At 38.4% G+C, this 25698-nt stretch overlaps 2 long non-coding RNA genes across 2 annotated transcripts; one reads left to right on the top strand and one right to left on the bottom strand.

The window, feature by feature from the left end:
• Positions 1-9540: 9540 nt before the first annotated feature.
• Positions 9541-16190, bottom strand: LOC105292556. The gene is made up of 5 exons (XR_895915.1): positions 14350-16190; positions 13771-13893; positions 11809-11887; positions 10962-11034; positions 9541-9886 (listed from the first exon to the last, which is right to left on the bottom strand). It is a non-coding gene; the product is annotated as an uncharacterized LOC105292556 (long non-coding RNA).
• Positions 16191-16434: 244 nt separating this feature from the next.
• On the top strand, positions 16435-21422 carry LOC111740190. Its single transcript, XR_002780488.1, has 2 exons — positions 16435-17586; positions 21337-21422. It is a non-coding gene; the product is annotated as an uncharacterized LOC111740190 (long non-coding RNA).
• Positions 21423-25698: the final 4276 nt, after the last annotated feature.

The following is a 25698-nucleotide window of genomic DNA, read 5'->3' as shown; positions in this document are numbered from 1 at the left end:
ATTTTCTTTCCATCCAATGTCAAAGGAAAAAAAATCTCTTTACATTCATATTTTTTTTTTTTTTAATTTCCAGAACTCTCAGACATGTAATCAATTTTGACCCATTTGGGGACCCTACATACACTTAGAAAACATGATCTCTGTGACCTTGGTAACAATTATCCCAATTTTCCCACCAGAACTAAAGAAGGTCTTAATGACTTAAAACTCTTGTCAAAACGTTCACATTCATTGTGCTGGTCAGGATGAGCAGTGGTCTAATCGTTAAGGAGTTTGTTTTGTTTTGTGTTTTCTGTCTCCTTGCAGTTCTAGTGTAGAGAGAATGTCACGCGTTTGCCAAGGACATGAATGATAAATCAAAAGCTAGGAACGTGCCCTAAGTCGTACTAATGAGACTGTTCCATCCTCCTCCAGATTCTCTCCTAATTTGGGGTCTTTCACAGAATTCCAGCTCTGAGGAAACACAGCTAACACCCAGAGCTGCTAGACCTCCTGATTTCAAGTTTCTCTTCTCTCTTCCTCTACTGTCATCTTTCTTCAGATGTTCAGTGATTCCAGGATGAGTGTTAATTTTTGTATGAGCAGTTTCCTGTCAGATTGTGTGATGCATCTCTCTGCAGTGTCGGCTTGCAGGTAACGGTAGAATGTGCTGCTGAGGCTGTCTTCACTAGGAATGATTCTGAGAGCAAGTGCCCACCATCCTCTCCTAGAGTGACCAGCATCCAGGATGCCACCTTTATTTATAACCTAAGCTCCCACACCCTCTACTTCCACCTGGTATGCAGGCTTTTTGCCACCAACCTCAATTTTGTTGTCAGACCTATGGTGGCTTTAGCTGTGACTTCAGTCTTCGATTCTATGTTCTCTGTTGTATGTCTTTCAGGAATTCTCACAGTTCCTGGTACATGCAATGACTCTTTTGTATGCATCATGTTTATGGATTTATATGTCATTTTGTCATTTTGCATTTGGAGCAGGAGTGGGGAAGCAGTGGCATATTTCAGATTTCCATCTTAAACACATAAATTGAACATACACTCTCTAGAGGCTCAAGAATCCACCAACATCACCAACAAACCTTGACAGGTACCCCTCTATTTTGCTTTTGCCCTCAACGAATTGGGCAGTTGAAACTATCTCATGTCCGGGCTGATTCCTGATCTGTGACCAGGTGAAGAGAGACAAAAATGAAGCGATCGTCTCTTGTTCCTGCAAGAATTCTTCCCTTAGTGGAAACGCCAAGTCAACAGTTAAAGGGGAATATGTGTTCTCCACAGTAAGGAGCTGAAACCACTCTAAAAATCAGACTGATGAAACTCACGGGAATCAGAGATTTTATCCTTTACCAGATTTTGCTAATGTTTTTAGGATGTAAGTTATCAGAAAACGCAGGCAAAGCAGGGAGAGGCCCTGGTTCAGATTAAGAGATATGGTTTCTAAGTAAGATGTGTGATCACCTCACTAACTCTTGACACTTCTGTTTTATACTCACAGTTACCTGGCTTATCTATCCATCTTCTTCAGGGAAGCCTCACCTCTCTTAAATCCACATATTCCAGACTGGTTTGCTATAAACAATGCTAGACAACCAGGCACAATCTACTAAAAGCATTCTTTAGATAAGGATTCTCCTGTGAGCAAAAACCATAGAGTTCGATTGATGGGAGGTCTAGCATGAGTATGTTACAAGGAGATTAGACAGGGTCACAAGGCATCTTTCTTTCTCAGTAGTGTCTCCCTTTCACCTGCCACACCACCAGTACCCTCATAAAAGGAGTAAACAGAATAGAGACTTGTTGTTTAACCCTTTCCTTCCCAGCAAACAATCAACATAAAATCACTTTTATCTTAAAAAGGCCACGATTGCATCCAATTCTAATTCAGTACACTATAGTAAGAAACAGTAGTTGTTGTTTTTAATTCTTCCTCCAATTCTCTGAGAATTGAATTGAAAATTCAAATAAAAAGCACAAAAATAACCAATTATCGGGATCACCCATTATCTACATAGAGCATACTTTCTTCAGTTTATATTTCTAAAACACATTTTGCAAAGCTTCTAGATGACTGTTCCCCATGCTATACCGTTAAATGTGTAAAATTCTAATTGTTAGAATTTCGCTCTTACAAATTAAGGTTTCAATATTTAGTAGAGAAAAACTGGTAATTCTGTAAGTTGGATGTAGAAAAGGGTTTCCATTTTGTTTGTCAACTCCTATTCTTTGCCAGTGGTGACCTGGAGCATTGTACAGGAGGGGAGATGGACCTCTACTTTCCCCAGTATCATCCTTTTGCAGAAAAAATAAGCCAGTAGATGCATTTATCAGCTGACAGCATGGTCTCACTGCAGGTTCTTTAGCTTAATCTTTAACCACCATGGGAAGGAAAGGAGGGGAAAAAAAGAAGCATAGGATAAAAATCTATTATAAGGTTTTAGTAAATAAACTCTGGGGTGGACCCTTTTTAAAAATAATGATCTAATTTGTTTTTCGAAAACAGAAATTATGCCTAGCTTTAATAATGGCTCAGGCCCACCCCAAGCACTTTTCTCATGCAGTTTAATATCAGCATCCTTGGTGCTCCTTAACTGCAGGTAATGTGTTTTTAAAAAAGATATTATTCTCCTAGAGCTCATTAGAAGCTCTCTCTCCTCTAATAATTTCTGGGCCTCAAGTTAGACTTATTAGTGTACAAGGAGCTATAGATGCCTAAATGTCAGGTCGGTTTGCCAGCTGAAGGGATTGCTGTTGGAGAGGCGTTTGTCTTCTGTGGGACATGCCGACTGTGGCTAGTTTATCTTATCTTTCTTGATGGGAAAGAGTCCTCCTGAATCCAAAACTTTTTTGTCCAACCAAGAGTCAGCATGGAGAATTGCATTCTGGGTCGTGCAACTTCTGGTGTGTTTTTAACTGAAGGAATGATTGCTATGTTGCCACAGATTCTTCTCTGTAGGCCAGGAGCACCACCTGGGCGGGCACTAAACCTATGTTTCTCGGGTACTTGTTACAGAGGCTGGAACACAAGTACTTGTGCAATAAAAGTTCATCTGCTTTAGTCTTACCTCTCCTTCCTTCTTTCTATACCATCTGCTTCTATTTAATCAATGTTTGAAAAATGTAGGTTCAGCCTCCTTGATTATTCTCAAATCCAGCCCCTCTCAGCTCCATTCTCTCTCTAGTGGCCTCTGTCCAGGCCACTTTCATCCCTCAGCTGGGTTCTTGGGCAGCTTTCTAATGAATATCATCTTCCTCCATTCATTCTCTACATGGATACTCAAATGGAAGTGAACTCTGCTGCATTTATGCTTAAAACACTGCAGTGACACCCCTTCATTCATCTCTTACCATAGGAGAAAACAAATCTAAACTCCTCAGAAAATACTCATTTTTAATTTGATCCCTCAATATTTTCTAGTCTCATTTCTTACTTGACATCTCCAGGCAAACTTTGAGTCAATCAAATCAGACTCCTCATTCCCAGAATGCTCTGTGCACTTTCCTTTGTCTTTTTTGCCCCCTGAGCCTGGAACATTCTTCCTGTCATCTTGTTGTATCAAAATTTTACTTCTTTTTTACGACCCAGTGAAAATGCTTCCAATATTCTCAAATCCTTTCTACATCGTTCTCGTTTAAAATAATTGCTCCTTCCTGTGTCCCTCATTGCACCCTGATTATTCTATTAAAGCTTGGAAGAAAGTCTGCAGAGGTGAGAGGCTCAAATCTGAAGGCTGCCTGCTGGGTTTGAACCCAAGCTCTGCCACTTACTGGCCTTGGTACTCTAAAGCAAGTTACTTTATCTCTTTCTCAGTTTCCTCATCTGGAATGGAAATAAGAGCAGTATCACATCATAGCAGTGCTGTGATAATTAAATGACTTCATTGGCCCATTGAAAGTGCTCTGTAAACATTTCTTCAATTAAAAAAAAAGTGAGTAGGTGAGCAGGGAAGAGTATTGATCTCTTAACACTGATTGGTGGATCACAAAGCGTGATCCAGCAGCATCAGCTGCTCCTGGGAACTTGTTTGAAATGCAAATTATCAGTTTCCGAGCAAGTGAATCAGAAACTCTGAGCACGGGCTGAACAATGTATATTTTAACAAATGCTGATGCCCAATCACTGTGTAAATGACCTCAAAGATGTCTTCCAGTTCCCACTACCTATAGAGTGATTATAGTTCTGTTCACGGCCAGTGAAAAGTAGAATGTCCCATTCAGGACAATTCTAAAAGGTTGGAGAGGGCACCAAAGAATTAGGTCAGGAAGCTGGAGGTGAAAAGAGATGCTAAGTATCCATTTGCAGGAGGAAGCAAAAGATAGAAGAGAGTAAAATGTTACCAAAAAAAAAGTCAAAATGTTTCCTCCTAGTTCTTCCTTCTCTCATAAAATCAGGAAGCTTCACATGGGTTTTTGTTCTAAAGATTTCTTCATGACTTTTAAAAATATTTCTATATTCTATTACGATATTCTATACACCGTATATTTCTCTATATAAGAAATAGCCTTATATTCCTTATGTGAAGAAATTTTAAATTATCGAAAAAATGTTAACAAAAGCCTTTTTCCTTTTCCTCTTTTAGCAACTGGGGAACTTTTTTTATGAGAAGGAATAATGGAAAAATATACTGAAAAATACAACCCAATTTAGCATTTATCTCCCAACATCAATATGTGTAGAAAACTGAAATAAGACACAAGGGGCAGGGGTGGGGGGGAGGGAGTTGCAGTTCGAATGTAGCAACACAGATCTTCGCAAGACTAATACAGCAGGTACCATTGCCATAATGAAAGACATGAAATATTTTAGACATATGAAAAGGTATAGAATAACAAAATAAGTGTCTGTGCACCCAACACCCAGCCTAACAAGAAATAATTACATATACCTCAAGTAGATTTTCAAAGGGATTAAAAGAGTCTATGCATTCGAAGTGCTGCCTGGCGGTTAAAAATTTAATAAAGAAAGCACAGCACAGCGCTTAACACAATAAATGTCCACTCTTCCTCTTCCCTTCCTTGCAAAATGTGGGAACAAGCTCTCTGGCCGTGGCGTTTCCAGACAGAAAGATGTGTTTAGGGGTAAGTTTGTGGGTGGTGAAATTGTTACAAGTGAATGAAACAATTACTGCATATGTACTTTTCAAATGAAGTCATGTATTCTTCTGGGAGACTTATTTTTCCCTTTTATAAGTAAAGATTTTGTCCTGAAAATGCTTTGGAAAGCTCCCAGGGATAATTCTACTATTCAAGTACTGTACTAAAGATTCTGAGGGTGGAGAGTGAATGATAATTAACTCTGCTGATTGTGACAGTTTTTGAGATCTGTTTTAGTTCGAGTGTGGGGGGACACATGTCCATGCTCTGTGAACCTACAGAGAAATTTGCCAACCATGTAAAAGCGACCACGTTTACTCCCTATGTGCTCTCCTCTTGATTTCTCTGGAACTCTGGGTTAACAAGTTAAATAAAAAAAAAAACATAAAAGAACATAGCAATCATAGTTACTTTTATTGACCAGCTTTCAGGTGAGAGTTATCCAGCTAAGTAGGGTACAAATATCCATTTAAATATTCATTTGTCTAATCTTTATAACGACTCAGGAGATAAGTATTGTCATCCACTTCTTCCAGGCAAGGAAATCAATCATAAGAGAGATTGAGTCATGTGTTCCAGGTCACAGAGTTGGGGAATGGCAGTACTGGGGTTCAAATCCATGTTTTTAGGCTCCATGCTATACCTTGTACCACTCAAAGTATATTGTCAAAGACTGGAGATCAATCGCCAGGCATCTAGGGAGCAGCTGACTAAGAGATTGCTCAGCTAGTCCGAGCCCTTCCTTTCGCAGGCGAGGAAACCGAGGCTGACGCAGGGGAGGCGCTGATGCGAGGTCGCAGAGCCGAGGCCAGAATTCAGGATTCCTGAGTCTTTGTTCGGGACAGCACCGTGTCTCTCGTCTTTCTCACACGTCTAAAATGGAATGGCTCTTCTTTGCTTCTAAAACCTCTTTGTCCAACCATATTCCAGATCATGTGAGCAACACCGCAACCTGTGCCGTCATTCTCAGCACTGGCTACACTGTAGAGACATCTGGGGAAGATTTTTTTCGAAGTACCGAAACGAGAGCATCGCTCAAGAGGTTTTTATATGTTTTGTTCCGGAGTGGAACCAGGCCTTGACCCTGACTCCATCTGAATGTCCTATAAGGTTCTCGAAATGTGCAGGTGTGCCACAGCTCTCTTCGTGTCTGTCTCCTCCACCTTGGAGCTGAATCTTTTGCATCTCGGTAAATGGCACCACTGGAGGGAGCTCAGGTCAGGAACCTAGCATTCACCCTCCGGTCCTCTCCCTTCCGTCTACCTCCAGCCCATGAGCTCGGGTCAGGCGATGAGTGAATGTTTGATTAATGAGGAAATGCAGACATTTACTGTGGGTCTTCATTCAGAAGGGTAAAAAATTTTAATTATCTACATATTGTGTGTGTGCGTGTGCGTGCGTGCGTGCGTGCGTGTGTGTGTGTGTGTGTGTGTGTGTGTGTGTTCGTGCACGCCCTTTCTGGACTGCTTCTTCCGCCATTCCTACATGTCTCTGAGGCACAGAGCTCCTCTCTCAAAGGACTGAACTCCAGGCTCCCTAAAGAGAGCCCCGATGCTCTGAGTGACACCCTGACACCATTATGAAAAGGCGTGGGCTGCTTTTGAGAGCTCACGTTTTTCAGCTTTATTCTTCCCACCCATCTCTCCTGCCTTTTTTGTCATCGGCATAAACACAGGTAATTTGCATGGCCCTGAGCATGCTCTGCTCTGGAAAGAGTTGATGGAGAAAGGTTCTTGAAAGCAGTAATCTCCACCAGTTTTTAGCCAGGCAAGCAATAAATGACTGCCAAGTTTGGTTAAACAGACAAGTCAAGCAGAGGCCTCTAACTGGTCATGACTGCTGTGTCTGGATGTTGCTGCCACAAAGAGAAGACACCTCTCTGCTTCCCACCCCACAATCTCTCTTGCAGTGGTGGCTGTGACCACCTACGTGAGGAAGTGTCCATGATAGCTAACAGTTTAAAAGCCAGAAATCCAGAAACAGAGATTTTTCTTTTTTCTTTCTCATGATCATGAGGTCACATGGCAGGTACAGGTGTTTCAAAGTTTGGGCTTTGTATTTTCGAGAAATAAAAAGATTCTTGAGCAGCGCTGTCAAATAGCAGTGGCTGTGAGCAACATGTGGAATTTTAAGTTTTCTTGCAGCCACATTAAAAATAGTAAGAACGTGTGAGCTTAGTTTTAATAATATATTTTATTTGTCCTACTACATCAAAAACTAACATTTCCAAATATAATAAGTATAAAAGATTATTAATGCAATATTTTACATTCTTTCTTCATACTAAGCCTTCAAAACCCAGTGCGTGCTTTATGTTCTCGATTTAGATGCTATCATTTTCAGCAGGTTTGAGTGAAATGTAGTTCTACCAAAACAATAGTTATATTTAATGAAAAATATTTTAAATTTTAACTAAAATCAATTAAAATTAAATAAAATTAGAAATCCAGTTCCTTATCTACACTGTCCATATTTCAAGTGCTTAAAGCCACAGGTGGCTTTTCGCCATCCTATTAGACGGTACATTTCTAGAGACTAGAATATGGATTTGACTCATTTTATAGTATTCACGAGACCTTGTAAAGTATCCAGTTCTCATTAAATGTTGACAGGTTATTACCTAACAAAATTATAGCAAATCACAAAGAAGCAAAAGGAAGATATGAAATTCGTAGTAAGAAAGAAGAGCAGATTTGTTTGCCATCTCATAAACTCCATTTTCTCATCTGTGAACAGAAATGATGTGCCATGGCTCCTCCCACCGCGTGTGAATCAATGATTCCCATCAAGCCAGTGTGGGAATCTGCAGTTCACCTCACTGCAGATTCGCGTATCATGTTTCAGGCATACAGAGCAATCCTTGTTTCATACTATGCTTTCATCTTTGGTCTATAACTGTCTCTCTTCCTCTTCTTTTTGAACAATATAATAAGCAAGTAGGAATGTACCGCCCCATCAAAAACCCAGAACTTCTATGGTAGCTTAAATCCCTCAACTACAATAGTCAACATCCCAAATTCTATGCTCATTATCCCCTTGCTTTCACTTGATAAAGTTTTGTATCACATTTATGTATTATTAAAAATGTGATGTATAATCTATTACATACACATATAGTCATGGTAGTATGAGTTATCATGGTATAGACAAACTTGAAACTTGCTAGACACTGAGTCAGATTCAAAAATCCATTAGATATCTCCTCGTTCAATTCCTGTTCAAGCCTTTATCATCTTCAAATAGACTATTTTATTATTTCTCTAAATACACTTTGCCAAACTTTAATCTTTCTTTTCTTGAGTTCTTCTAACACACTGCCCTCGGCCTCATCCTTCTAAAATGCAAACTGGCCATATAATTTCCCTGCTATTAACACCTTTCAGAGACACCCCAAGACTAAAGGATAAAATCCAAAATCCTTATATATAAGGGCAGTAATAGACTGTTTAATATCCAGAACTTCTCCTATCTCAGGAAGACGCAGCTACATCGCAATGTGTCTTTGACATCTCCCGCCCCCGACCCCATCCCATTGCAGAGTCTTTCCTCACTCTCTTGAACATAGTCTAGCTTATTATAACCTGCTTTGACCCATGGAATATGGCAGAAATGACATAATGCAACTTCTGGAGTCAGGGTTTAAGAGGCCCCGCATCTTCTGCTTTTGTTCTCCTAGAAAACTTCCCTGAAACAACCATGAAAGAAAGCTTAATTAGCTTCCTGGAAGACGAGAAGTCATGTAGAGAAATTCAGGAATCTCAGCCAAAAGCCGGCAGCCAGACATGAGAGTGAGGTCACATTAGCACCCTCCAGTCCAGCCAAATTTCTAGTTAAAACAACACATGAGTGAATCCAGGCAAAATCAGTATGGAAATCTCCCAGCTGCCCCATAAAATGATCAGAAATGTTAAAAATCCTGATGGTTTTAATTCAGTAAGTTTTGCAATAAATTGTTAGATAGTAGATAACTTTAAGACCTTTACTAAGACCTTGGAAATATTGAAGGCAGTGCCTAGTAGACTCACGCAGGTAGACAAAGGGGTTTGTATTGATCCTCTGAATTCTCACAGGCAGCCAGAATTAGATGAAGATCTGACTGAAAATTCTGAATGTGGCTTTGAGGCATAGAGTGAACCTCTTATCAGATTTGTAGGAAATTCACAAAATTATTAAGAGAATCATGTTGGTGAAAGTGCTGGCAAATTGAATGAAAAGGGACAAAGATAGTTTAAAATGGGCTCTTAGCTTCTTATTCAAAAAACAGGCTTCCAAAGAGCCAAACATCTGCAAACATGGGTTATTTGCTTTATTTTCTTTTTAACAGCTTTATTGAAATCAAATTCAAACATACCATACAAGTCACCCATTTAAATGTATGACACGATGATTTTTAATACAGTCACAAATTTGAAACCATCACACAGTGAATTTTAGAACATTTTTATCACTTCAAGAAAAAAAATATGAATGCTATCACCTCCTATCCCCTACCCACCCCCATCCTTCCCAGCCCTAAGCACAGGAGATTTCTTAAGCATCACTGTTTTCCAGGAAAGAACACAGAGCTTAGGTAAAGTTCGACATTGTCAGTCCCTCCTTTTGTTCAATATAAATGAATATAATAGGTTCCTAAACAATTAAGAGACAAGTATAAAACTCCTCTGTGAGATGAAACAGGATCTAACAAATAATCTTTCTAGCACTCTTGTTGGTGTTGTTCCAGTATCTGTTGAAAGGTTATAGCCCAAGTAAGTTGTTTTAGAATCTTGGGGTCCATGCATCTTAAACAGGGATGCCTGAAATGAAAAAGAGAAATATTAATATAAAAGTTTGAATTAAAGCAAATAACCAGAAGTCATATCCTGTGAGTCACAAGTCTATTAGATTTCAAGTGGTTAGTGGATGAAATCTTTTGATTATGCATCCCTGCTGTCAAAAGAAATGAAGAAAACCCAAATAAGAATGAGCTAAGACTATTTATTCATAGCTTGCTATAGCCACCATCGCTTACATCTGGCAGAGTTTGAAGCAAACAGAACCAGGCATTTTGGTCGCAGAGGAGTAGTACTCAGGAGGGACACATGGAGAACCAAGGCCTTACGTCAGCTGGCTTACATATTTGTCCCTCTATTAGTCTCTTCTAGATGGCAGGTATTTGGCCCATTGTCCTTATAAGGTTGTGGAAATAAAATTTAGATTTATATAGGGTATGAGCAGTAGATTATAAAAATTTCTCCCCCCTTGGAGAGATGGACACTGGTAAAATAATTTACCAGTTGAAATTTCAAAGATCATTTTTCCGTATAGGTACAAGTAGAAATGCCATCAGCTATATATCTTTCTGGTCTTATTTGATGAGACTAGAATTCTCCAGAGGTTTTATAATGGGACCCAGTGATGGAGGGCATATCCAGCAGTCGGTAAGACTGAGGGCATTAGGTACATTTGAGATAACCCAAGAATAGCATTGGAGTAAGTATGTTCTGACTTTGCAATTATATAAGGAGGAGGAAAAAAGAGAGAAAAGGCTATTACACATGGATGACAACTAAAGGTCTGTAGAAAATAAGAAGAATTATTATTAGCAGATGTATAAAAAACAAAACAGAAATCAGATGGAGATCCTGCTCCAACATCTTAGGCAGGAGTTACCCACTGTCTGAAGTCCTCTGCTTATTCCAAAGATATTAGGGCTACTGTCTCCTTGCAAAGATCAGCCTTGTCTATGAGATCTCTGAGTATTCTCAGTTTGAAGTCCCTATTTGAGTAGCCTTCCAACTGTGTGGAATTCTGAACTACTCCTTCAGTTGTTAAACATGAACTCAAGTGTTGACTCTGGCATCTCACAGCTGTATGTGTTGTTGACAGTACCTGATAAGGTGCCTTCCAGTGAGGTCAAGAGCAGCAATTTTCCTCTGATGTCTCTTCCAGTGGATGAAATATCCTGGTTGATGATCATAAAGAGATGACTTAAGGAAATGTTTTGGAAAGGAGCCCTAAACCCATTGGTGAAAGAACTGGCTGTAGTACAAGAGTCCGTTGCAATATTTTGCCATGTCACCATGCAGTAGGTCAGACTCTAATATTGGAGTAAAATCTCCAAATATATGGACAGACCTTCTAGTACCAATTCATAAAGGGATAAACAGTGTTTTCCTGAGGGAGTAGCCTTAGAGGCCATCAGAGCTAGACAGAGTACCTCTGGCCAAGGTTTCTGGAAGTTTTGCTAATTTTAATTTAAGGATTACCACTGGTCTTTTCAACCTTTTCAGAAGACTGTAAGTAATAAGGACAATACGCTTTTTCAGTAAGGACCAATGTCTTACAGACTGCTGTTGAGATGGTTTCTGTTAGGTGTGTACCCCACAATCACTTGCTATAAAAGTTGGGATGCCCCAAGTTGAAAACACAAAATCAAGCAGCTTTTTAGTGGTCATAAGGGCAGTAGCTTTTTAGCAAGGAAATGCTTCAGCCTACCCTGAAAATAGATATACAATAACTAAGACATATTCAAATCCCATAAAGGTTGGAGGCTGGGTAAAATCCATCTGAACCTGTTCAAAGTGTCCCTGAGGCTTTGAGTCCTAGCCGTGTCCCACCTTTAAGGGTTTTCCAGGATTAAACTGTTGATGGGTGATACACGGACCTGAAAATAGCCTCAACTATCTTTTTAAAGTTTCCTCACCAGTGTTGACTTTTAAAACAACAATCAACTTACCTATTCCATGGTGAGCAGTTTTCATGGAGAAATTTAGTTAATATTCATTTGAAATGATCTGGTGTCACTGAACAGCCATCTAGAGAGGGACAGAGAATATCTGAGTGAAGGATACCCCAGATTTTTCCCATTCTTTTTTTCTCAAAATTGGGGGCTAAACTCTAATTTTCAAATGATCTCTTTGAATCCCTCTAAATATTCCTCCTTTGAAGATTGAGATAGGATCATCAACTTGGTTAAGGCAGCTAATTTAGCACAGTGATCTGCTAGAGCATTTCCTGTAGTGTTTCTATTCTCTCTCTACATGGACTGCAACCTTTGTAATAGCCATCTCTCTAGGAAGGAGAAATACATCTAAAAATTTCTTAACTTTTGTCCATTTCTAGAAGGATCCCCTCAGAAACGAAAACCCACTTTGTTATGAAAGCACCCCAAAGTCATGTCATATTCCAAAAGCGTGCCTGCTGTCTGTATACATGTTTGTTTACTCTCTGGTCCAATTGAGTTTTATTAAAAATGTTTCAGGTGTGGTGTTTAGGAGATTTTGCCCTATTTTTCAAACCACTTTTTGACTCTCAAGCTGATTGTGTAAAGAAAGATCCCATAGACCCCCTTCTGAGTAAGTCCAATCAGCTTTTGCCATCAGAATTTAGCATCTGACATTCCAGCCAATATGTATACAAGTTTATATAGATCAAGTAACTCTGGGTCGTATGCACCCAAAAGAATTCTAAATTGTTTTATGAATATTTATTGGTCTTCTCTAGGTTTAGAGAAATCTTTACAATTCTTAATTCAGCTCAAGTCCAAGGTTTAAATTCTATAGTTCTCTGTATTCCTAGCACATGGAAAGGAGGAATTTTTAGAGGCAACTGGCACTCAGGGGTTTGAGGAAAGTTGGGAAAAGGTAAAAGGTCTGAACAAGGAGAGGAGGAAGGAGGGGTTGATAGACATGTGGAAGGAAAGAGATCAGATCTGAAGGATAAGAGGGAAGAAGGTGAGCAGAATACAGGGAAGTAACTGGAGGACAAAGAAGATTTACTAAGTAAATTAGTTTGTTGTTACTGAAGTTTGTCAAATCGATCATGGCTTTTGACAAAGATTCTTTTAGTGGAGCAATTTTTTTGTTCAGAATTTCGTTTGGAGGCCTTTGCAAAAGCAATTTTAAAAAATGCCACCTATCTGGACTGAGAACTCTTAGTCCCTTTCATGTCTAAGGAACCTTTCAGAGGAACAATTTTGTTAAAGTCAAGTGTTCCCCAGAGCTTCCATTGAAGGCCTAACTCATACTTGGGAAAATGATCTCATTTGGAAAGAAAGATGCAAGAATTAGGACTGTAATGAGAATAAATATAAGAAGCAAGAATTTCCTTGGAAGAGGAGAAGATTTAGATTTAGATGAACCTATGAGTGCTGGCAACGGCTGGTAGAAATATAATGTTCATGCCTCTCATATGTCAAGTCCCCAGACTGAAGGCTGGCTGCTTCCAAACACAGACCCAACGACCTGCACCCCCAGCAGGTGAAATACCAAAGAGAATGTTTCCTCCAAATCAAACAAGGAGAGAAGAGAATAAAACAGCTCTGAGGACAAAAACTAGAGACGGAAGGAGAACCTCATCCACTTTTATTGGTGACTAAAATCAAAATTTGTCCAAAAGGGCAGTTCTTGTAATAACTGCCAAGTCACTGATTTGTAGGCCACCACGAACAACAGGCTTATAAGGCATAGGCTTATGTTCTACCGTGTGATTCTCCTTCTTGTGGCAAATAACGCTTTGAGACAGCACACCATAAAAAAGGTAACACAAATGCAGCAAAAAGGGATGGAAAAGATTGCTTGATCCCACCAAGGACGTCAGAGCAATGGGAACCGATAACAAAACCTGGTTGCCAGGCTGAGAATAAATAACCAGTAACTCAACACAAAGAGGGTGGAGGGCAGACCCTGTGCTGACTCACCACATCGTTGTGGACTCGACAGGAGGTGAGCAGCAAGGCACAAGGGGTTCCGCCCTTGGCTGAAGACTGAAATCCATGGGGATGGTCAGTGCAAACTGTATCTCGGTGGAACCTCCAAGAAAACTGTGGAAATAAATGAAGATCACTCAAATGAAAACAAGTAAATGCTATTTATTCAAAACTTGGATGGAGAGTCACCACCATCATTTGAGTTTGGCAGAAGCTCAAATGCATGCAGAGTAATGAGAAAGCTCTAGGGTGGAAAGATGGGAAGGATTCAGGTGTGCCCTGATTGGAAGCTATGGCGTGCAGAAGCTGGAGGCAGGCAACTAGAAGTGGGCCATCCTCTAAGATTCGTTAGGAATGCATACTTGGCTTTCTATGGTCGGTCCTGAGTCAGAAATGGGGCCAAAAATTAGAGAAGCTGGAAATTTTCAACCAGATTCAGATTTGGGGCTGACACAGAAGAGGTTGTAATTGGACTCAGACTGATTGCTAGAGAGGTTTTGTGTCAGAGTTTTATTTTATTTATATTATCTTGCCATTGCCTGTTTGTATATTCAGTCCTTTACCACTCACCAAGTTTTTTGATGCTAAGATGTTGACTTCATTTGTGATATCCACAGCAATGGTTGCTTCTCCAATAAGGGCATGGATGATCTCAGAATTTCATCAGATGTGTTTAGTAGTCCAAACAGAGGTTTATCCAGGAAAAGAGCTATACCATAAATGGTCAGCTGGAATGATGAGTCCTCGTTCTAGGCTTATAACAAGTCTTCAGGCTTGAGCTTGTGGATCCTGAAGGCAGGTACAAGCTATAGAGCTTCAGATCCTGAAGGCAGGTACAAGCTATAGAGCAACCTTAGAGTCCCAATAAAGATCAGTTTTTAGTTCTCAGTGACTCCAAGTTCTCAGTGACTCCAAGTCCCAATAAAGATCAGTTTTTAGTTCTCAGTGACTCCAAGTCAGAAAAATCGAAAAGCTTACTTTGGAAGCTGTTAGTTTATAGCCAGATATTGAAGGAAACTCGAATAGCTGAAAATTGAGTAAAGGTTGGCAATATACACAAGGTGAGCTGATCCAGTCCAGGTAACTACCAAACTGATTTTTCCATAGTGAAAGAAAAAACGTGGTTACCAGACAAGATAAAATTTGCATGTCAATCGATTATCTGCAATTTACAGAGAGGTGCAAAATAGCTCAAAGACAATGAATACATCAGAATCTGATCATTCAGAAGAGTGTGCTATAGTTTCCCACTGAAACACAAAATTTCTCCCCACAGTCTGTCTTTCCCTTGGGATCAAAGACAATCTCAAAGCAAGGTTATTCTTGATCACAAAATAAGGCTGGTCTCATTAAGTGTGGCCTGGTCATGTACATAGATGCAGCAAGAATGACAACTTACCATGCAGATTTGCTCTGCTGGTAGTTTTCATAAAGAATCCCAGATGGGACTTTTTCAAAGCCTCTTGAGGATAGGCAGCCAAGCCAAGAATTCACCATCATTTTTCACTTGCAGTACTCAGTGATTTGGTGGGAATTCCTCTCTTCCTGAGGTCCCCAAATAGCCTAAGCTTCCCGAACCTGCCAGCAAGTGACCTTCCTCTCTCACTCTAAGGCTGGGAACCCTATGAAGCCCATTCGTGACCAGGCCAGTCTTCCCAAGAGGGAATCTGTAAGCATCAGCCCCAGAAAGTCAACCCTAGTCCTTAAAAGTGTCTGGTCTTATCTGATTAAATGAGCGTCATTCCCAAATATGACATTATAGGCAAAGCCTTAGATGCATGACCAATGACTCCAATTATGTCCTATTAGCAAGGTGGACAGACTCTTCTTGAATCTATGCAAATAACTAGATTGCCATGAAACTAAGAATACTCAGTGAGAGTTTCTAAATTTTGCAAGGCGAGTCAGGGTGGAAAAGATACATATTTCCTTTCTGTTTACAAGAGCACAGTCTACTAAATTGCTATGAGTGATAGATAGCTTAATAGAAAGTAGTTCCTTGTGTCCAGAACATAGAAATTAATGCATCAGCACGATTCCAAACAGAGTCTGTATTCATCCAGTTGATTTAGTTCATTCAGTCCTATGTAACTAATCATTCTTGCACTTGATTGTGGGTCAGTCGTCTCATGAACACCTCTGCTTTTCCACTAGAAGTCTGGAACTCTTGGCTCCGTTACAAAGTCCACTGGTATGATTTATAGATGTGTAAGCCGTGCCATAAGAAGCCTATACACAAGAGTACCTACCTAGCATAGTCCTGCACCAGGCTCTAAGACGGTCTTTCTTTGTTGAAGATGGAACCCTCTTCCCTGTAGCTGATTGCAAGTGATTTTATGGAAGCATCAGGGGTAAAACAAAATACACAAACAAAACTATCTATAGATGAGAAAAGACTAAAAATGGCTATTGTTTACTTATTATCAACATTTTTCAAAAAAGAATGACCTAAAGAGAATTTATTATAAGAATAATGCAATTGATGAGCATATCTGATTATTTCCATGGCATGCAAAGCAAAATAAAGTCGATCCAAAATAATTTTAAACAAAATATCTATAAACACAAAGATTTGTCTATTTTCAAAAAAGGTTGATATTACACCTAATTTATGAAAATGTATGAGCATAATGTTCACAGAGAAAGCATTTTCAGATATAATATATAAAAATCCTGAGACATTAGATGCCTTGTATACCTAACACAGAGTTAGAATATACCAACAATATATCAATATTATCAAGTAAATAGATTCAGTAAGTCTGGAGTACGTTTTACACATCAGTAGATTAATAAAACTCAATAGATCAGAGTTGTGAATTCCCAATAGAAAACTACTGGCCAGGAATATACTAGATTCAAATTGAAATAAAGTTACAACCAAGTTAATGTTTTAAAAAATAACTGAAATTATGACTAACACTTATCTGCTCTTGTCTTATAGACAAAGCAACACTAGAATTTAAATAAATAGAAACAAATTGTAGACAGCAAAAACATTAAAAATTCTCTAGAACTTTCCCATACAGAATACAAGTGTTTCAATATTTATGTTAATAACATTTTACCCATACAAATTTAACCTAGAGAAGTCGATGCATTTCTTCTGCTTTGACAATATTTTCCATGCAACTCATCATTAGTAACATATCAAATAACTTTAATTATTTCTAAGTTTCTGCTTTTATAAGGCGAAAGAACAAATTTTTGTAATTTTCCACAAACCCTCTGGGAAACTTCAAAGATAATTTTAGGTGTGACAAGGCTAATCAAACTCGAACTTGACACAACTTTAAGACCGCAAGACCCTCAATTCTGTATGAACTTCCTGCATTTTAACTTATTCGCTTCACCTTGGGTGCAGACCCAGCCCATATGCTTAACCACAAACCAACATATCCTGTCTTGACTTTCTTGTTAGTCAGTGTTGACGAAGCTTGTTAAGTTTCAAAAAGTTCCCTCCGCCCACCAGCTTCATCATCTTCCCGCCTTCTTTCTACAGTCATCTGTTCCAAGGGTCTCTGCATTTAAAAGCTGTGCCCGCTCGTCCCTTCCCTGACACACTTCTGAAGTAGTCTTCGAACATCTTCCTATGATAATATCCCTCTCCTCCTACCCCAACATCCTCTTAATGAAGTCTTTCATACTAACGTTCGGGTTGCCTCTTTTTTTTCTTTGACAGTAATAATGCCGTGACTCCGATGGAATGTTGACGACCCCTCGGATCCAGCTTTTTTCACCCAAGTATTAAGGTCGTTTTATTACACTCATGTCCTTTCCTGGCTGGGGAACTCAGGATCCACAGTGGTAAGTGATAACTCCTAACCCAATGTTCTGAATTTTGTCTGTTGTAGCATGGTAAAGTCTTGGCTTTATTTTCTCACTTATTTTTGTCTTTTTTATTCTACTTCTCTGTCTTCTCCTTCTGTCATTTTTTGTGTGTGGTTATAGCCCCTGACTCTCTCACTGAAAATTATACCCGTGTTAAAGTCTGAAGGCCTTAGCACCAACTGCTCCTTCTATTAACATGGGAGATTGTCAATCTAACTCTTGTCCCTCATATCTCTTCATTGTGGGACTTGTGCTCCATCATTCTGGTATTAATTCCACCCAATTTCTTCAGAAATGGCAGAATTTTGCTGAGGACCACTTAGAATTTCAATGGTCATTCTGGAAAACTTAAGACTTTCCCATATCGGCTCATTCTGAGCAGGACTCTCGAATCCCCTGATTCCTAGATTTTATCCGAAAAATAGAACTGCTTTCACTGTTTGGTAGAAAGAAACAGAAAAATGTCTCTCCCATATAATGGTTCAGAGGCTGTTTCTTCCCTCAAGGACCATCTTTCTTCCTTGATACCTTCTAAGACCCGTCTCACCCCGTTACCAACTTCTCCTTCCTCCTTTTTTCCACCTTTGACTTTCCCCTCAGTGCCCTCAAATCCTTCGGTCTCCCCCTTCAACCCCTCTGCATCACCCCCTCTTCTGTCCACCCCTGCCAGACCTTTCCTTTCTCTCTCTAGCCCCTTGATTCCCTGTAATTGCTTGAGATTTAAGTCCCTCTACCTCTCTTGGGGCTCACAGACACAAAAGAGACACAGCGTGAGGTCGAAAAAGCTAATTGGAAACAAGCTAGATGTTTTCTCCACTCAGATAGACTTTGGAGACCCCAAATGGCTGCTCGGTCTCCTTCATTCCTCTCCCTAAATTTAGTCCACAGTCTCCACAGTATTATACTTCGGGTGGAATGACATCTTTAAGATCCCTTCCACAGATACCGGTAAAGATACTTCAGCCCTCTTATTGAGCAAGTTACTTCAATTTGCCCCATCTGCCAGAAATACGATCTTTATAAAATGTCAAAATGAGGCAAAGATTAGAGTCATCTCCTTTATATGAACCAGTGAGTTTTGTATTTTTGTGTTTATGCCAGAACCATGGCTAAAATTTTAAAATTAAAAATTAAAGCTATAAACTCTCTATTTGTATCTTTGTGTATGTGTATGTATGGAAGTGTGTATATATGTATATAATGCATGTGCAATATTTTCCTACCTACAAATTGTATTACCACATTAAACTATAAAATTCCTTTAAAAATCTCCTTTTATATTGGCTAAGAGATAAATAAGAGCCAATATAATTTTAAATATTCCTGAAATTCCCAGACATTAAGGAAATTAAATTTCTAATATACTCAATTTTGGCGGGAGGAGGAAGTATTCTTACGTAAACTTACCAAAATGTTTTAAAATTCAGGCTCACATGATTCAGGTAAATCTTTGGCAAATGAGACTATTTTGATGTCATTGGTTTAATAAATATATCTTTTTCTTCTGAGTTATCAACCTTGCAAAAATACATTTTATTCTAATTGGATATGTTATTCTTAAACTTAAAAAACAGTTTTACTTAACCTCTTAGCTTTATAATCTAGGTATATCGCTTAAATCTAACTACATGCTTGATATATTTATCACATTATGTTTCAGGATTATTACATCTGACATTTTTTCCCTGTAAAAATATGCACCACCATTTTCATAAGTTGGATGTAATATCCACTGTTCTTTGAAAATAGGATTAATCATTACGTTTATGCATATTGTTTAAAACTTTTTGAACTGACTTTAAGTGTCACATAAATAATCAAATTCCCTTATCAATTGTATTATTTTATAGTAAACTGCTGTCATCAAAATTTTCACTTTTGAAAATTATCAAAAATATATTAACCATGGCCATTTTAAGACTTTCGTTAACAGTTTTCTGTTTAACTCTGATGCTTCACGAAGGGCACTTCCAAATCAGCAAATGGTCCAGGTGCTTTGTCCTCAACAATAAAGACTGTCTCAGAGACCCAGGGAAAAGGAATATTTTAGGTACTCTTGGGCAAAGTCTTCTGATGGCATTGCTAAAATAACTTTAGGGCCATACTGGTAGAGTAAGTCAGGGTTTCCAGAACTTTAGTTGAGAAGGAGATAGATTCATGAGACTGCTACTACAAGATAGAGAGAGATGGGTTTGATTACATAGGACTGAATGAACTAAATTAACTGGATGAATACAGACTCTGTTTGGAATCGTGCTGATGCATTAATTTCTATGTTCTGGACACAAGGAACTACTTTCTATTAAGCTATCTATCACTCATAGCAATTTAGTAGACTGTGCTCTTGTAAACAGAAAGGAAATATGTATCTTTTCCACCCTGACTCGCCTTGCTAAATTTAGAAACTCTCACTGAGTATTCTTAGTTTCATGGCAATCTAGTTATTTGCATAGATTCAAGAAGAGTCTGTCCACCTTGCTAATAGGACATAATTGGAGTCATTGGTCATGCATCTAAGGCTTTGCCTATAATGTCATATTTGGGAATGACGCTCATTTAATCAGATAAGACCAGACACTTTTAAGGACTAGGGTTGACTTTCTGGGGCTGATGCTTACAGATTCCCTCTTGGGAAGACTGGCCTGGTCACGAATGGGCTTCATAGGGTTCCCAGCCTTAGAGTGAGAGAGGAAGGTCACTTGCTGGCAGGTTCGGGAAGCTTAGGCTATTTGGGGACCTCAGAAAGAGAGGAATTCCCACCAAATCACTGAGTACTGCAAGTGAAAAATGATGGTGAATTCTTGGCTTGGCTGCCTATCCTCAAGAGGCTTTGAAAAAGTCCCATCTGGGATTCTTTATGAAAACTACCAGCAGAGCAAATCTGCATGGTAAGTTGTCATTCTTGCTGCATCTATGTACATGACCAGGCCACACTTAATGAGACCAGCCTTATTTTGTGATCAAGAATAACCTTGCTTTGAGATTGTCTTTGATCCCAAGGGAAAGACAGACTGTGGGGAGAAATTTTGTGTTTCAGTGGGAAACTATAGCACACTCTTCTGAATGATCAGATTCTGATGTATTCATTGTCTTTGAGCTATTTTGCACCTCTCTGTAAATTGCAGATAATCGATTGATATGCAAACTCTATCTTGTCTGGTAGACACTTAATTGGCTTCTTCTCCCACTATCCACTAGTGGATAAACTTCTATCCACTAGTGGATAAACTAGTCTGACACCTATTTATAAATTGGATTTGGATCTGTTACTTTGCACAGATTGTCGACTCTTATTTTTCAATTCTTTCAGCTTCAATATCTGGCTATGACCTTCCAAATTAACCTGTCCAGTATTCTTCCTTTCTCTTGACTTGAAGTCACTGAGATCTAAAACCTGAATAAACATATCCTTATTGGGACTCTAGGTTGCTTTATAATTGGCTCTTCTCCCCCAAGATTTGAAGAAACACCAAGCTAAAGCCTGATAACTCATTATAAAGAAGTCTGGGTGCTTAGGCCATGCCTGCCCTCATACAAGAAGTAACCCAGACTCTAGGCAACATAATTAAGAGCATAATATGACTCAAAAAGCTGTGCTTCGTAATTAAATGGTTTCATCCACCAGTGTCTTGACATTTACTAGACTAGATACCCTTAAGGTTCAACTTCTGGCTTCTTTACTATTTCCCTTTGTATTAACATTTCTTTTCTTTTCTTTTCTTTTAGGTATCCCACTTGTAAGATGCCTGATCTATGGACATGAGACAACTGGCCTTTGCCAGTGCAGCAAACAAATGGGTCAACTAGTCCTCTAGGGATAACAGTGGGAAAATGCTAACCCTGAGTACTGTTTCACTCAGCCATCCCCTGTTTGAGATATTCCTTATCCTGTGTTGTTCAAGGACAGTCTCTCTGGGCCTGCTTTGAACAAGAAGAGAGACTGACAAGGCTGATCAAACTTTGTGCTGGATGCAACTGTAGGCTCCTCTGCTGAGGACCGCTAGGGCCCTCGGCTCTATGTGAACTTCCTGCACATCAGTTTGTTGGCTCCATATCACACCCAGAATCCCAAACCCATGTGCTTAACTATGCACCAACTTTCTTGCCTCAAGTTTTCTCTTAGTAATACAGTTCAAATTTCAGGCTCCTCCCACACACCAGCATTGCATCTCTCATCTACTTTCCATAGGCAGCTAGGCCAGGTCTCTGAATATAAAAACTCTGCTTGCCCCACTTTTGCCAGAAAGTTCTCAGGCTTAAGCTTCGAACATCTGCCTGTTACAAAAGTCTTGCTTAGTCATGTCTCTCCTTACTCGACTCTAGATTTACATTGTTTTCCTTGACGATGGAAAAGATATTATTTAGGATTTAATTCTTGGAAAGTAAAAATACTTAAAAAGTTGTCAGGATGTTTAACACTTGATAAAATAGGATGATGGATTACTAAGAAAACAATAGTCGATTCTCTATTTAACCAAAATAATGATAATAATTTTTATAGTAGACATAGGCAGTAATATGATTATAAAGACCCTCGGATCTTTTAAGTGAAAATTTTTGTTCTTTTAAATAATTAAGAAGATGATAAAGTCAATACGTAATGTAGGAAATTATTCTGATAAGACCCTAAATAGTTGTCTTCTAGGCAGATTATTTAAAAGGTAAAGAAAAATCTTTTATGAAATCTTATTTTAAAAAGACCAATAATCCAAGAAAAAAAATTGTTATTTTAACAGAAAATCAAATTCTAGTTTTGAAATTAAAGCTCTTATTAAAATCTTATTAATAGAAGAAACTCATTAAACCTAAGCCAGTTTTGATTATAAAAAGTAAAATTTTCTTTCCATAAACCATCTACAACTTTCTCTATCAAGGCAGGTTTTGTCATGTGCTTTTCTCTTTCTCATTCTAGAAAAACTAGTCATTTTACTTCAGAACAAAACTACTCTCATCTTTCTTAACAAAATGTATCCTGCGTGTTTTGTATGTAGTTTTTCCTCTCTGCTACTGTCACTCCTAATAGTCTCATTCACATATAATGATTATAATTTTATAACTACATAATTTCAATTGCATCGAGAAAATCAGAAGATGATGTAATAAATTCTCTCTCACTTTCTCTCTTCCTCTCTCTCTTTCCTCCCTCCACCCTCCCCAGCCCCCCGCTCTCGATCTTGGTACAGGGCTTCAGCTCCCCCCCACCCCGCCCCACCACTTGGGAGAGTTTTCCCTGTCCTGCATCACTATTGTTCCTATTAGTCTCGTCCACTTATATCGATTACAGTTTGATAACTTCAATTGCATAGAGAAAACGAGGAGGTATAAAGAAAAGTTATGCACTGGACGCTTGTTGAAATGGCAGGACAAATCCTATTAGAGCTACTGCAGCGGGGAAAGGAGACTTCAGGAAAGAACGGAGCTCAGTTTCTAATCCAGCAAAGACAAATGGCGCTAGATAGCCAAAGAACGGAGTGAGGGGTCAGTGCATGGAAAATTACTAAGAGAAACTTGATTAGATATCAAAGACGAGGAATTCTTGCTAATATGGCTTAGCAGGAATCCTACTCAAAGCAGGTCAAGGTCTTAGATAGCCAGGGCAGGGCAGGAGGAACTCGATCAGGTATCAAGGGGGAGAAGGGTGTCCTAAATTAATTGGCTTAGAAAGATTCCTTGTTAAAACTAGGTGTAGCAGGCTAAGAATCCTAATGTACAAGAGAGATCACAAGAGCTTGACTAAAGTTCGGTCAAGGAGAGCGTCTCTATCAATAGAAAATTGTAAGCTATCTTTCCTGCACTAACATAATCTATCAGACTAGCAGAGCTTATAAATATATGTCTCACAACTTTCCATAGCTAAAAAATACCCTTTCTAGTACAACTTCTTAATGTGGCAAAAATAAATATGTTTTTTAAGAGACCCGAATATATAGTCTCTCTGTATTATATAAAATTAAAAGCCAAAAAGTACGTAAAAATGAAATGATATTTACTAATTAATGTTTCAGTATTTTATCTAACTTAAATATGGCCTAGTATCTAATGAATTAATAAACTCAATTTAGCATCAGTCTAAAATTTTAAGTTACCCAAAGATTCTGAAAACTATCTTCCAGCTGACATATCACAGAACATAATTACTTTTTAAATAAAGTTTTTCAGAATAATGAATTAATTTGACAAAATACAAATTTATACATTTTATAATCTTAAAAATATACTAACTGAAATAATAGCTTATTAAATCAGCAAGCTTTTATAAGTTGAGAAAGAATGTGCCCAAGTAGAATTAAAATATATGTGTATATTATACGTAATATGATGACTCAGAAGATATGGCTGTTTATATTAAACTAACAGTATTAAATTAGTCTATTTGCCAAAATTTACCTAAATTATGTAAACTTGAATTCTTAAAACATTTGAGTTAGCCTATAAGAATATATTTTTAGTAATGGAACGTATTGGAAGTTTAATTTTTTCAATATCTGGGAATTTTAAGAATATTTCATTTGTATAAGACCTTATTTAGTTCTAAGTCAATCAGAATAAAGCTCTTTTAAAATTTTTTATAATCTAATTTAGTAATATCACCTGAAAATAAGAAAATATTACATACCCCAAAAATACATAAATATACATACAGACATAGAGAACTTATAGCTTCTATTCTAAAATTTTAGTCCATACATCAGACATAAACCCAGAAATAAAATATTCACTTTTTAAATTAAAAAAATCTCTTGTCTTCCCAGTGGGTACAAATTCATAATTGATTTGAGCTCAAAATACAGACAAATAGATAAAAAGAGTAAGAAAATTGATTTTCTGTCATCTATTACCCAACAGAGATATCTATAAACCATTTTAATTCATGTATAGAGATTACCAAACAAACTATAAAAAAAAAGAAAAGTACTAGAAATTAACTAAGTATTAAAAAAAAAAGTACCAGTACCAGACATCAACTAAGTATTAAAAAAAAAAAAAAAGTACCAATACCAGAAATCAACTAAGTATTAAAAAAAAGAAAAAGAAAAAGAAAATTCTTACCATGCTACCAACAGACAAGATGCTGGAACATAGAGCCAGGGGCAGAACTCACCTTTAGTCCCCAGTCAGGAATGGAGCACAACAAGCTCCAAGTGACCTTATTTATTACCTGGCTAGAGCAGACTAGACTCTGAAGGCAAATAATGATCTTGAGTCCTGGCACCAAACTGTCAAAGATAAAAAACAGACAAGTTAGAAGACGAATACTATTGAGACTGTTGCAGTAGAGAGATCACCCCAATCTGAAAATCTGCAGAGCTGTCTCACTTTTATAGGCAAGGCTTTAAAAAAAAAATACATATGCAAATTGGTGGTTTACAGTGTAGTTGGTTCTATTGCAAGCTGCAGAAGTGCATTAGTCATCGAAACAGGAAGTGGCTTTTGAACTAGGCTGAGAGAGTTAGAACTTCTATCTCATATAATCAACCATGAGACAAAGAACAGAAAGCTGAAGTGTCTGTGTTTTGCTTTGTCAGCAGATTCAGGCAAAAGGAGGGAAATTTGTTTGGTTTAATCACACATGAAGAAAGATCTTTTAAGAAAGTGTTTCAAGCAGAAGTAACAGCAAAAGGAATGAACTCACCTAGTCTAGTCTCTAGTCATCTAGGCTAAATCATATCTTCTTTTTCAGCTCAGCTGGCTCTTCTGCATGGAATGCACTTACTTTTCATATCCTCCAACCTCCTTCCTTGTAGTCTCTCCCACTCCAACTTAATACCTCTATGTACATCTCTCCCTTTCCTCTGATGCTGGCCCGATCACCATATCACCTTATCCTTTCAAGGCTACTTGTACTACCTTCCTAAATGCTCTCCTCCATTCCAGTCTCCTCTTACGACCATTTGATTCCCATGGTACAAAGTGAACTAAAACGAAAATCTGATTTTGCTACTAATCTGTTTAAAATTGTCAATCTCTCCCTATTACTGTTCAAAACTAGTGTGTCCTACAGAGTATAACATTCAAGCCCTCACATTTGGGCTTCCTTCCTTTCTTCCAGCAGCCCTTAGGAGACTCTGCCGTCCAGCTGTATTGAAC

The sequence above is a fragment of the Pteropus vampyrus genome, unplaced genomic scaffold (assembly GCF_000151845.1).
Source record: "Pteropus vampyrus isolate Shadow unplaced genomic scaffold, Pvam_2.0 Scaffold59, whole genome shotgun sequence".
Lineage (NCBI taxonomy): Eukaryota > Metazoa > Chordata > Mammalia > Chiroptera > Pteropodidae > Pteropus > Pteropus vampyrus.
The sequence above is the reverse complement of the archived record's forward strand: the minus strand, read 5'-3'. Positions and strand labels throughout refer to the sequence as shown.